A 12,306-nucleotide genomic window follows, 5' to 3' on the forward strand; every position below is an offset into this window, starting at 1 on the left:
TGCTTTCCTCCCATTTTTTTTTCTCTCTCTCTCTCTCTCCTCTCGTGTGTTGGCCAACTTTCTCACTCTTTCCTCTCCTGTCCTCGTGCCGTCTCCCTTCATAGGACACAGGCAGGGGTGCTAGGTGTGCATCCCCACAGGCCAGGTCTTGGGAGCCATGGAGAAGTAGGAGGGGACGGAAACCATGCAGGGCTGTAACTGTCGGTGTTAACTTGGTCTCTGTTCATCGAGTGGGGCTGATGTAGATGGGATTGGAGAGGGAGGCCAGGAGGAGGGCAAGATTTGAAGCAACAAATAGAGCTTTAAGTAGTGATGGCTCATGCTTGGCTTTTGCAGCTGCGCTTCCAGAGGAATTTTCCAAGAGCCCTATCCTGAGGAGAAAGTGGCAGAAGTGGACATGAGCAGACTGGACATCCTTATAAGCAGATATGAACAGTTCTCAGCTTTCTGACTCCCACATAATTGGCTGTGAGTAAGCGGTCAACGGTCTGAATTTCTCATCTGTGCTCGCTGTAGTATTCTTCACAGGCCATGTGCTTTCTCGTTGGGTATGGGGCTCTGTGAGATTACAGCTGGGGAGGGGCCAGAGTCTGCTGTGCAGAGTGACTGTCGGGTGCCGTTGCAAGGGATTGCTTTTTGGTTCTAATGCTAAAGGTGTAATGGGAAGAGGTTTGAGGGAGGAGCCCCGCCGTGAGGGAGAGGCGAAAGGAAGAGCCTACGAGATGTTGCCGACTGAGATGGTAACGGATTTGTGTTTTCCCCTTGTGCTGGGTTTAGGACCGAGGGAAAAGAAGTCACGCCTCAGAGACTCAAGCCCTCATGTGATGGAAAGCAAGCCGGAGTGACGAGACCATGAGCATTGTTGATGTCACGCAAAAGCCGTCCAACTGGGAGGGGAACGGCCGCCACTCTCAGTGAGATAAGTGTCTGGTTTGGTGATTGTTGTGCTCATGGCCCACCTTTCTCCTGCTAGGGACGCCACGTTAGCTGGGGCTGGGTTTGAAGAAAATGTTCTTGACTAGCTGTGGTTATGAGGGGGACAAGACCCCATTTTCGGGGTCTGCTCATTTCTCTGGCCAGGAGCGGTGTCTCCTACACAACGGAAGGTTGCATCTAGAAGGATGACTCCAGGTAGTGAGTTGCTTGCTTTCCTCCCATGTCTTTTTATCTGTCTCTCTCTCTTCTCTAGTGTGTTGGCCAACTTTCTCGCTGACTCTCCTCTCCTCTCCTCGTGCCATCTCCCTTCGTAGGAAACGCGCAGGCATGCTAGGTGTGCATCCTAGCCAGGTCTCGGGAGCCATGGAGAAGTAGGAGCGGACGAAAACTATGAGGGGCAGTGGGCACTAAAGTGGAGCTGTAACTGTCAGTGTTACCTTGGTCTCTGTTCATCGAGTGGGGCTAATGTAGATGGGACTGGAGAGGGAGGCAGGGATGAGGGCAAGACTCGACGCCCCAATAGAGCTCTGTGTAGTGATAGTTCTTGCTTCGCTTTCTTAGTTTGCGGAGGAATCGTCCAGGAGCCCTAGCCGGACAAGAATATGGCAGAAGTGGACCTGAGCAGTCTGGACATCCTTCTAAGGAGACATGAATAGTCCTCATGTTTCTGCCTTCTGCATCGCTGGCTGTGAGTAAGAGGTCAGTGCTTTGAATTCCTCATCTGTAGTCGCTGTAGTTTTCTTCACAGGCTGTGTGCTTCCTCGTTGGGTATGAGGCTCTGGGATTAAGGCTGGGGAAGGGACAAGAGTCTCCTGAAGAAAGTGAATATTTTGGGTGCCTTCTAGTTGCAGTTGTAACGTAGTAATGGGAGATGGGTTGAGGGTGGAGCCGTGGGATATGGGAGATGTGAAAAGAAGATACTACGCAACATTGCAGACGGAGATGCTAATTTTTTTGGCTTCCCATCCCTCCCCCCACTTTAGGTTTAGAACCAAGGCAAACGAAGTCACCCGTCAGAGTCTACTGCCCTCGTGATGGAAAGCGAGCGAGAGCGTTGAGACTCTGAGCATTGTTGATGCCACGCAAAAGCCATCCATCTGGGAGCCGAGGAGATGCCGCTGTCAGGTAAGTGTCTTGTTTCATGAGGGCTCTGCTCACGCCCAACCTGAGTCCAGGTAGAGAAGCCCACTAAGTTGGGGCTGGGTTTGTATAAAGGTTCCTGACCAGCTGTGGTCACGAGGGAGAAAAGGTCCCTATTTTCAGAGGTTGCTCATTTCTCTGGTCAGGAACGATGTCTCCTCCGCAGAGTAAGGTTGGATTCAGGAAGATGACTCCAGGTGTGGTCAGTTGCTTGCTTTCCTTTCATTTTTTTTCTCACACTCTCTCTCTCTCTCTCTCTCTCATCTAGTGTGTTGGCCAACTTTCTCATTCTCTTTCCTCTCCAGTCCTCGTGCCGTCTCCCTTCGTAGGAGACGGGCCGGCTTGCTCGGTGTGTATCCCCGCAGGCCAGGTCTCGGGAGCCATGGAAAAGTAGGAGGGGACGAAAATCATGCAGGGCTGTGACTGTTGGTGTTAACTTGGTCTCTGTTCATCGAGTGGGGCTGATGTAGATGGGATTGGAGACGGAGGCCAGGATGAGGGCAAGATTTGAAGCAACAAATAGAGCTTTAAGTAGTGATGGCTCATGCTTGGCTTTTGCAGCTGCACTTCCAGAGGAATTGTCCAGGAGTCCCAGCCGGAGGTGTAAGTGGCAGAAGTGGACATGAGCAGACTGGACATCCTTGTAAGCAGATATGAACAGTCCTCAGCTTTCTGACTCCCGCATAACTGGCTGTGAGTAAGCGGTCAGTGCTTTGAATTGCTCATCTGTGCTCGCTATAGTATTCTTCACAGGCCGTGTGCTTCCTTGTTGGGTATGGGGCTCTGTGAGATTACAGCTGGGGAGGGGCCAGAGTCTACTGTGCAGAGATTATTTCGGGTGCTGTTGGAAGGGGTGCTTTTTGGTTATAATGCTAAAGGTGTAATGGGGAGGGTTGAGGGCGGAGCCACGTCGTGTGGGAGAGGTGAAAAGGAGAACCTATGAGATGTTGACTACTGAGATGGTAACTTGTTTCCCCCCCTCCATTGCTCCCCCCGTGGGTTTGTAATAAATGGTTCCTGCCCAGCTGTGCTTACAGAGACAAGGTCCCCTTTTTCAGGCGCTGCTCATTTCTCTGGCCAGGAGCGGTGCCTCTTCCGCAGCAGAAGGTTGCATCCAGGAGGATGACTCCAGGTGGTGAGTTGCTTGCCTTCCTCCCATGTTTTTCTCTCTCTTTCTCTCTTCTCTAGTACGTTGGCCAACACACACCCTCTCTTTCTGTCTGTCCTTGCCTTTTCTTGTGCTGTCTCCCTTCAGAAGACATGGGCAGGCGTGCTAGGTGTGCATCTGCAGAGGCCAGGTCTCGGGAGCCATGGAGAAGTAGGAGCGTACAAAAACCATGCAGGGCTGTAACTGTCAGTGTTACCTTGGTCTCTGTTCATCGAGTGGGGCTGATGTAGATGGGATTGGAGAGGGAGGCAGGGATGAGGGCAAAACTAGACGCCCCAATGGAGCTCTGTGTAGTGATAGTTCTTGCTTGGCTTTCTTAGTTTGCGGAGGAATCGTCCAGGAGCCCTAGCCGGACAAGAATATTGCAGAAGTGGACCTGAGTAGTCTGGACATCCTTCTAAGGAGACATGAATAGTCCTCATGTTTCTGCCTTCTGCATCGCTGGCTGTGAGTAATAGTTGAATGCTTTGAATTCCTCATCTGTAGTCGCTGTAGTTTTCTTCACAGGCCGTGTGCTTCCTCGTTGGGTATGAGGCTCTGGGATTAAGGCTGGGGAAGGGACAAGAGTCTCCTGAAGAAAGTGAGTGTTTTGGGTGCCGTTACAATGGGTGCCTTCTAGTTGCAGTTGTAACGTAGTAATGGGAGATGGGTTGAGGGCAGAGACGTGGGATAGGGGAGATGTGAAATGAAGAGACTACGCGACATTGCAGACGGAGATGCTAATTTTTTTGTCCCTCTCCCCGCCAGGTTTAGTATCAAGGGAAAAAAAGTCACGTGTCAGAGTCTACTGCCCTCATGTGATGGAAAGCTACCGGGAGCGTCGAAACTCTGAGCATTGTCGATGCCACGCAAAAGCCGTCCATCTGGGAGCCGAGGAGACGCCGCTGTCAGTGAGAGAAGTGTCTGGTTTGGTGAGGGCTCTGCTCATGCGCAACCTGAGTCCAGGTAGGGAAGCCCAGTACGGTAGGGCTGGGTTTGTATGAAAAGGTTCCTTACTAGCTGTGGTCACGAGGGAGAAAAGGTCCCTACTTTGCTCATTTCTCTGGTCAGGAATGGTGTCTCCTCCGCATCAGAAGGTTGCATCCAGGAGGGTGACTCCAGGTGGTGAGTTGCTTCCTTTCCTCCCATGTTTTTATTTCTCTCTTTGTCTGTCTGTCTCTCTCTCTCTCGTACGTTGGCCAACACACAGCCTCTATCTCTCCCTCTCTGTCTGTCCTTGCCTTTCCCTGTACTGTCTCCCTTTGTAGGACACAGGCAGGCGTGCTAGGTGTGCATCCCCACAGGCCAGTTCTTGGGAGCCATGGAGAAGTAGGAGGGGAGGAAAATCATGCAGGGCTGTGACTGTCGGTGTTATCTCGGTCTCTGTTCGTCGAGTGGAGCTGAGGTAGATGAGATTGGAGAGGGAGGCCAGGATGAGGGCAAGATTTGAAGCACCAATAGAGGTTTGTGTAGTGATGGCTCATGCTTGGCTTTTGCAGCTGCGCCTCCAGAGGAATTTTCCAGGAGCCCTAGCCCGAAGAGAAAGTGGCAGAACTTGACATGAGCAGACTGGACACCCTTGTCAGCAGACATGAACAGACCTCGGCTTTCTGACTCCCGCAAAACTGGCTGTGAGTAAGCGGTCAGTGCTTTGAATTCGTCATCTGTGCTCACTGTAGTATTCTTCCCAAGCCGTGTGCTTCCTCGTTGGGTACGGGGCTCTGTGAGATTACAGCTGGGGAGGGCCAGAGTCTTCTGTGTAGAGTGATTATTTTGGGTGCCATTGCAAGGGGTGCGTTCTAGTTGTAATGCTAAAGGCGTAATGGGGGAGAGAGTTTGGGGCGGAGCGCCGCTGTGTGGGAGAGGCGAAAAGAATAGCCTATGCGACGCTGCCCACTGAGATAGTAACTTCATTGTTTTTCCTCCTTGTGCTGGGTTTAGTATCAGGAAAAGAAATCGAACGTCAGAGTTTACTCCCCTCGTCGGATGGAAAGCGAGCGAGAACAGTGAGCCCGCAAGCATTGTTGATGCAAGTCAGGAGCCGTCCAGTTGGCAGTGGAGCAGTCGCTACCGTCAGTGAGATAAGTGTGTGGTTTGGTGAGGGCTCTGCGTAGGGCCCCCCTGGTCCAGGTAGGGACACCCCGTTAGCTGGGGCTGGGTTTGTAAGAAATGGTTCCTAAGCAGCTGTGGTTATGAGAGAGACAAGGTCCCCATTTTCAGGGACTGCGCATTTCTCTGGCCAGATACAGTGTGTCCTCGGCAGCTGAAGGTTGCATCCAGGAGGATGACTCCAGGTGGTGAGTTGCTTGCCTTCCTCCCATGTCTTTCTATCTGTCTCTCTCTCTTCTCTAGTACGTTGGCCAACACACACCTTCTATCTCTCTATGTCTGTCCTTGCCTTTCCTTGTTCTGCCTCCCTTCGTAGGACACAGGCAGGTGTGCATCCCCAGAGGCCAGGTCTCAGGAGCCATGGAGAAGTTGGAGTGGACGAAAAGGATCCTGGAGGAATCGTCCAGGAGCCCTAGCCGGACAAGAATATGGCAGAAGTGGACCTGAGCAGCCTGGACATCCTTCTAAGGAGACATGAATAGTCCTCATGTTTCTGCCTTCTGCATCGCTGGCTGTGAGTAAGAGGTCAGTGCTTTGAATTCCTCATCTGTGCTCGCTGTAGTTTTCTTCACAGGCCGTGTGCTTCCTAGTTAGTTACGAGGCTCTGGGATTAAGGCTGGGGAAGGGACAAGAGTCTCCTGAGGAAAGTGAGTTACAATGGGTGCCTTCTAGTTGCAGTTGTAATGTAGTAATAGGAGATGGGTTGAGGGCGGAGCCGTGGGATATGGGAGATGTGAAATGAAGAGACTATGCGACATTGCGGACAGAGATGCTAATTTTTTTGTTTTCCCCCCCTCTGCTTGGTTTAGTACCAAGGAAAACGAAGTCACGCGTTAGTCTACTGTCCTCATGTGATGGAAAGCGAGCCAGAGCGTCGAGACTCTGAGCATTGTTGATGCCATGCAAAAGCCGTCCATCTGGGAGCCTAGCAGACGCTGCTGATAGTGAGAAGTGTCTGGTTTGGTGAGGGCTCTGCTCAGACTCCACCTGAGTCCAGGTTGGGAAGCCTAGTACAGTAGGGCGCGGTTTGTATGAATTGTTCCTGACTAACTGTGGTTACGAGGGAGAAAAGGTCCCTATTTTCAGAGGTTGCTCATTTCTCTGGTCAGGAACTGTGTCTCCTCTGCAGCAGAAGGTTACCTCCAGGAGAATAACTCCAGGTGCTTCCTTTCCTCCCATGTTTTTCTCTCTCTCTCTCTCTCTCTCTCTTCTCTAGTATGTTGGCCAACACACTCTCTCTCCTCTCCTCTCCTCTCCTCTCCTCTCCTCTCCTCTCCTCTCCTCATGCCCGTTTGTAGAACACTGGTTGGTGTGCAGCCCAGGTCTCGGGATCCGTGGAGAAGTAGGAGCGGAAGAAAATCATGCAGGGCAGTGGGCGCTAAAGTCGAGGACTGCCCTGTCACCATTTGCTACACTCACAATTTCCCATTCCTGGGTCTATGGGAAAGGAGTTGTGACAAATGGGTTGGATTTTGTCAGAGTTTCAGCCAGTGTTCCCTTCAATTTTTCCCACTTGTGTGGAAGGAATTTTGTTATGTGCACCAATATGGAGGTGATGTGTCACACATTACCTCCACATTGGTACACGTAACAAAATTCATGTGGTGGGTGTGGGGCCGAGGCGTTCGGAGTGTGGGACAGGGCTCAGGGCTGCGGCAGAGCGTTGAGGTGCGGGGGGGGTGAGGGCTCCATCTGGGGGTGTGGTCTCAGGGCTGGGGATGAGGGGTTTGGGGTCCAGACTGCCTTGGAACTACAGGAAGTGGGGGGAGAAGACTCCCCGCAGCTCTCTCTCCCCGCAGCAGCACCTGGGCTGGGGGGAGAGGCACCTCTCCCTAATGCGGCAGCTCCAGGGCTGGGGCCACAGGATAGGTGCCTCTTCCCCGGCCGCAGCAGGTCCGGGGCTTCGGGAGAGGCATGTCTCCACGCCACAGCCCTGAGTCCCTGCACAGTGCTTAATATGCTGCTGCGCAGCTTAGAGGTAACTTAGGTTTCAACTTGTGTGAAATCACTATTTTAATACATTTTTTTCTAAATTAGCAAAATCTTGTTTTACTTGTGTGTAAATTTTAAAAAGAGGTTTCACAGGAGCAACAGGTGTCCACCCCTCCCTTGGTCTAGAGGTAGCCATTCCGGCCAACCAGCAATTCAAGAACCAGTGAAGTCATGTGATCATAAAAATAGACTTGATTATGTTTTGTTTTTTAATAATGTATTAAATATGGTAAATGAGAGTCACTATAAAACCCTAGGAAGTGTTAGAAGAAGATATGAAAGTTTCTTGAAAAGTTAAGAATTAAAATGTATGAAACTCCATTTCCTGGAGGTAATGGGAAAGGGTGGCCAGTTCAGGGAATCGGAACAGCTGAGCAGACCAATTTGTGAACCTCTCTGTGCAGATGTCACTTGTATGTAAACACCTGAATGAAGACTGTGAGTATTTAAAGAGCAGGGTGTATGGGGGGAGAGAGGGAAGGTGTCAGAAACTCACTACATCATTTCAGAGAGGGAAGAGCAGCCTTGTCTAGACCTTCCCCGCTCCCCCCCCCCACCTTCCTTTTGCCCCTGTTACTGTACATGGTCCACTTGCTCCAGCATCCTCAACAGCAAAGTAACCGATTCTGCTGGGGAGTGTTTTATAACACTACAACAGCTGGGGGGGCTCTTGCTGTGGCTCAGGTATGATGTTCCAGGCTGTAATCCTGACCAGTGTGGGGCTATGTCACCTGACCTGCAACAGGGGGGTGCCTCACCGTGCTTCTCTGTTATAGCTCTGACTTGGGTAGCTCACAAACAGCCTGTCAGCGTGATGCTCCCCCCCCCCCCCCCCCAAGTGTCTGTGTGTGGCTACGACTCTGATCCCAGAGCTTGTCAGCACTCACCAGTCACACGTTGGCTTCCATTAGACCTGGGCTACCACATGCAGGGTGACCCCAACACACTTCCTGTCCTGAATTTTACCCCAAAAACGTGTTGTGCACTGTCCATCCCTCTCCTGGACAGGCCAGATAGATTAGGTCTGTTGTACCTCTAGGAGGTCAATATACAAAAATCTGCCACCTTGTGGATAATTCCATTTATGGTTCACAACACTGGATTAGTTTTGGTTCAAGAATAAAATAAGTTTTTTTAACTACATAGAGAGGTTTTAAGTGAACAAAAGTAATAAGGCATTAAAGAAGAAATGGTTACAAGAAAAAATAAAGATAAAATGCTTTCTAAACTTAACGAACTAGGCTTGTGGAGTCCCTTCCCACAGATTCCAGTAATATTGCTGCCCAAACCCTCAGGCCAGGATCTGCTTCCAGGGTCCAGCAGCTGTTTCTCTGATCATCTTAGGTGAAAGGGAGATTAGGAGGGAGAGAGAACTTGGGTGTTTTTGCCCTTCCCTTTTATAGCTCGGTCACCATTTGAAAAACATTTTCCTGAGTGTTCACCTTAGGTTAAGTTTTTTCTTGCTGAGAGCATGGAGTTTGGTGGAAGAAGGAGGCTTTGTGCTGTTTCTGTTCATCCATGTATACTGCTTCTTTCTCCCCCCTCTTATCCTCTGTGGAATCTGTTTACAGCTGAAATGCAAATTGAGGCAAACGCACATCCCTTTCTTTAGGACAGGTGTGCTTGATCACTTCCACCTAATCAGGCTATGTGAATTGGAACTTGTGCTTTTAATACCCTATAGGTGGAATTTCATAACTTTACACACACTGTTGCTACCGCCATTTCACCAAAATAATATTGATCACTGAGTTTCAAATGCTACCTCACAAGGCATATTTTGTCCAAAGATTGTTACAATAGTGTGTAGGGTGTGAATACAGGGGTGCATTTGGCCACAGTGGGTTGGGAATTATCCATTTGTGAAGGGCTCACTAACCTTACCCTTCCCTGGAAATTGCCAGACAATGAAGGGAAGTGGAGAATTCTTGCTCCAATCCTGAATTGCTGGAAATCCCAGGCTCGCTGGAGCTGGTTTGATTTCCCAGTGGAGTCGGTTTTTCTCCCTGGTGGATTATGATTTTCCCCATTGTAGTTAGTTGCAATTTGTCTACTTCCCCACAGACCCTCACTAGCTTCTCTAGGCGTTATCTCATTGCTTCAAATTAAAACTGCTGCCCTTTGGGTCTGTATGTTCTGGGGTATTTGCTGTCATGAGTGACTGTCCTGGCTTGGGCAGGTGCTGGGCAAGGTGGGGGTTGTAAGTTTCTGATGAAGAATGCTGTGTGTTAAATAAAATTACCCTGTGACAAACAGTGGCATTTGGCTCTTTTCTTAAAGTGTGAAATAGCAACCAGGGGTCACTGCCTAAATGGGGGGGAGGGGGATGGATGGACACACATGGCACTGTCCCACCTGCGACACCCCAGCACCTTGAGTCCCCAAATCCTTGTACCTGCCATCACTCATTAGCAGTGCCTCCCTCCACTCCTTACAGCAATCCAAGCTGTAGAAAGTTGATGTGCTGAGAATACGGTGTAGCACATGGAGAGCCTGCAACAGAGCAAGACCCTGGGAAAAGACTCCCTGGCACTCTGTAGTCTCCCATGGGTTGGGGAGGATCCATCTCGGGGGAGGCTTGGTCTGCCCCAATGCAACCCAGAGGGAGGGTCCACACCTCCTATCAGGATCAGTGGGATACACTCTCTTGTCCCCCGTGGTCTCGTATGAGTCATATAGGATCTGTCTGCCCCAGGGATGGTCCATGCCATGCTGAGGAGAGTTCATGCTGCCTGCCAGGCTCAAGGTGTCACTCCTCCTCTTCATGGGGACTTTGGGGAGATTCTTGTTGATGTAACAGGATCACAGAGCACGAGTGGTTGGTTGAGTATCTTCGGGACTATGGGATCTGGGCCCGAGAGGTGTGAACTCAGTCATGGCTCCGGGCTTAAGAGAAAAGGGGCTGAGACTAGAGATGCACTGTCACCCTACAGCTCCACTACTGCAGCACCCAAAAGCCTCACTCAGGTCCGGGCCTCATTGTGTTGGGTGCTGCATGGAAAATCCGTGAGAAACAGAGATGTCTGGAGATGGATAGATGAGCATCTCTGGCATACAGAGGAGGGGTGGAGAGGTGTGTGTGGCACATGGAGGACAGGTGGTGATGCTGCAGGCTGACAGGGTTGTGGGTTTGGCTGGTGGCTGATTGCCACAGCAGCTCCTGGCTCCCCATTTGCTGTGCTGTTTTTGATGCTGACCCATCTCTTGCAGCCACCACCAAGCCAAGCCTGGTCACAGAGCAGCGCTACAGCAGGTGCATGGACCAGCTGCACATTGTGCTCCTCATCTGCTCCGGGACGGACAAGCACGTGGGCTCCTGGCTGCTGAACAACCTGCCCCAGATCTCACCCTCTCCTGCTCCCAGAGTAAACTGCTCATCACAGAGACCAAGACCAGCCCCCAGCTGCCCTGGCAGCCACTGTCCCTAATGTGGAGAGCCTGATGGCGGGTGGGGGGAAACATCCCAGTATCTCCTCTGTAGTGTCAGGACATACTGTTACAAATTGCTCCCTGTCCCAATTTTCTACCAGTTGCAGTTACTGACAGCTACATAGCACGTTTTTGCTGTCCTCATGCAATTCACCAGCCCTGGGTCTAGGAGTAGCGATTGGTGGCAGATGGGGTATGCATTGTCACAATGTGCTACTTCTGGGAAATCTCTGTTTGAAAGTGGGACACATGACATGAGTTTTCTAACAATACATTTTTCTAAGTTAGAAAACATTTGTTTTATTGAGATCCAAATTTAATATGGAGATTTCATGGGGTAGGAAACTGTGACAGGGCAGACACCATCCATCACACATTGCTATTTCTGGCGCAGGGCTGAGACAATCAAGGAAATCAGGCAGCATTCAAGTGATATGATCACAAATAATAGCCTAACATTAAAAAACAAAAAACATGAGTATTAAAACCTGTCATTTACTATTTCACAATAAAAATATAGGTGGTGTTATAATAATGATGAAACTAATGTTCTTGAAAAGTCAATAAAAGGGATTAAACTACATTTACAGGAAATTGATACAGAATGGTCAATTCAAGCAATTAGAAGAGCAAAAAAGACAAACCCTGAGCCCTCACCTGCTAACCCTAATCCCAAACCCTAACTCCTGTTCCCCAGTACTCTAACTCAACTCCTCCCTTTGACCCTATCTCACACCACAACCCAACCCTAAACCCTGACCCCTCCCTTCACCCTAGGCAACCCAACCCTGACCCCTGCACCCTAACCCTTCAACTAACCCTGATCATGACCCTATTATATCATAACCCCCACCCTGACCATAACCCTAACCCCTTAACTCTAACCCACCTTTGAACCCAAACTCTTACCCAACCTAATCCCTAAAACTAATCCTAACCCTCGCATTAAACACAACCCTCAACCCTGCCTCCCAGAACCTACCCCTCCCCTCCCCTAATCTAACTCTCCCCAGGGCTGCCTAGAGGATTCAGGGGGCCTGGGGAAAAGCAATTTTGGGGGCCATAAAAATTTTTGCAATACTATATTCTCGTGGGGACCCCTGCGAGGCCTGGGGCAAATTGCCCCACTTGCCTCCCCCGCCCCCCGGGCGGCCCTGACTCTCCCTCTCAACCCCTAGCCCTTTCCAAACCTAATCCACACCCTAAACCTAACTCCCCCTTACCCTAATCTGAACCTGACCCTGTAATCCAAACCCTAAACCTTCAAACCCCAATTTCCCCCCTCCATGGTGGCACCATCCTGTTCCCCATTGGGGGGCTGAGGTAGGCTAGACAGAAAATTGGGGGGCTGCACCCCCCCTTGGTACAGGGCCCCACCCATCTCTATGGCTCGGCTCTGCTCCTCTTAAGTGCCAGCCCTGCCTCCTGCCCCGTCCCCCCCTTGCCCTCCTCCTGGCCAGGTTGGCGGCTGGAGCCGGCCAGTGGGGGGTGACTGATGCGCTGACTGTGCCGTGGTATGGGCAGCTGGGGTGCTCCCCTGTCTCCTTCTCCTG

The 12,306-nt window shown here is 50.8% G+C and overlaps 1 long non-coding RNA gene across 1 annotated transcript in view; it reads left to right on the forward strand.

Annotated features, from left to right (window-relative positions):
* The first annotated feature begins 41 nt into the window (after positions 1 to 41).
* The window catches only part of LOC101937833 (uncharacterized), a 77,569-nt gene continuing 65,304 nt past the window's right edge, over positions 42 to 12,306 (forward strand). Inside the window, exons 1-6 of the long non-coding RNA XR_010592965.1 lie at positions 42 to 468; positions 778 to 914; positions 1,498 to 1,635; positions 3,992 to 4,854; positions 5,165 to 5,857; positions 6,142 to 6,329. This is a non-coding gene — a long non-coding RNA (uncharacterized LOC101937833). The remainder of the gene's footprint in view (positions 469 to 777; positions 915 to 1,497; positions 1,636 to 3,991; positions 4,855 to 5,164; positions 5,858 to 6,141; positions 6,330 to 12,306) is intronic.

The sequence above is a fragment of the Chrysemys picta genome, chromosome 16 (genome assembly GCF_011386835.1).
Source record: "Chrysemys picta bellii isolate R12L10 chromosome 16, ASM1138683v2, whole genome shotgun sequence".
Taxonomy (NCBI): domain Eukaryota; kingdom Metazoa; phylum Chordata; order Testudines; family Emydidae; genus Chrysemys; species Chrysemys picta.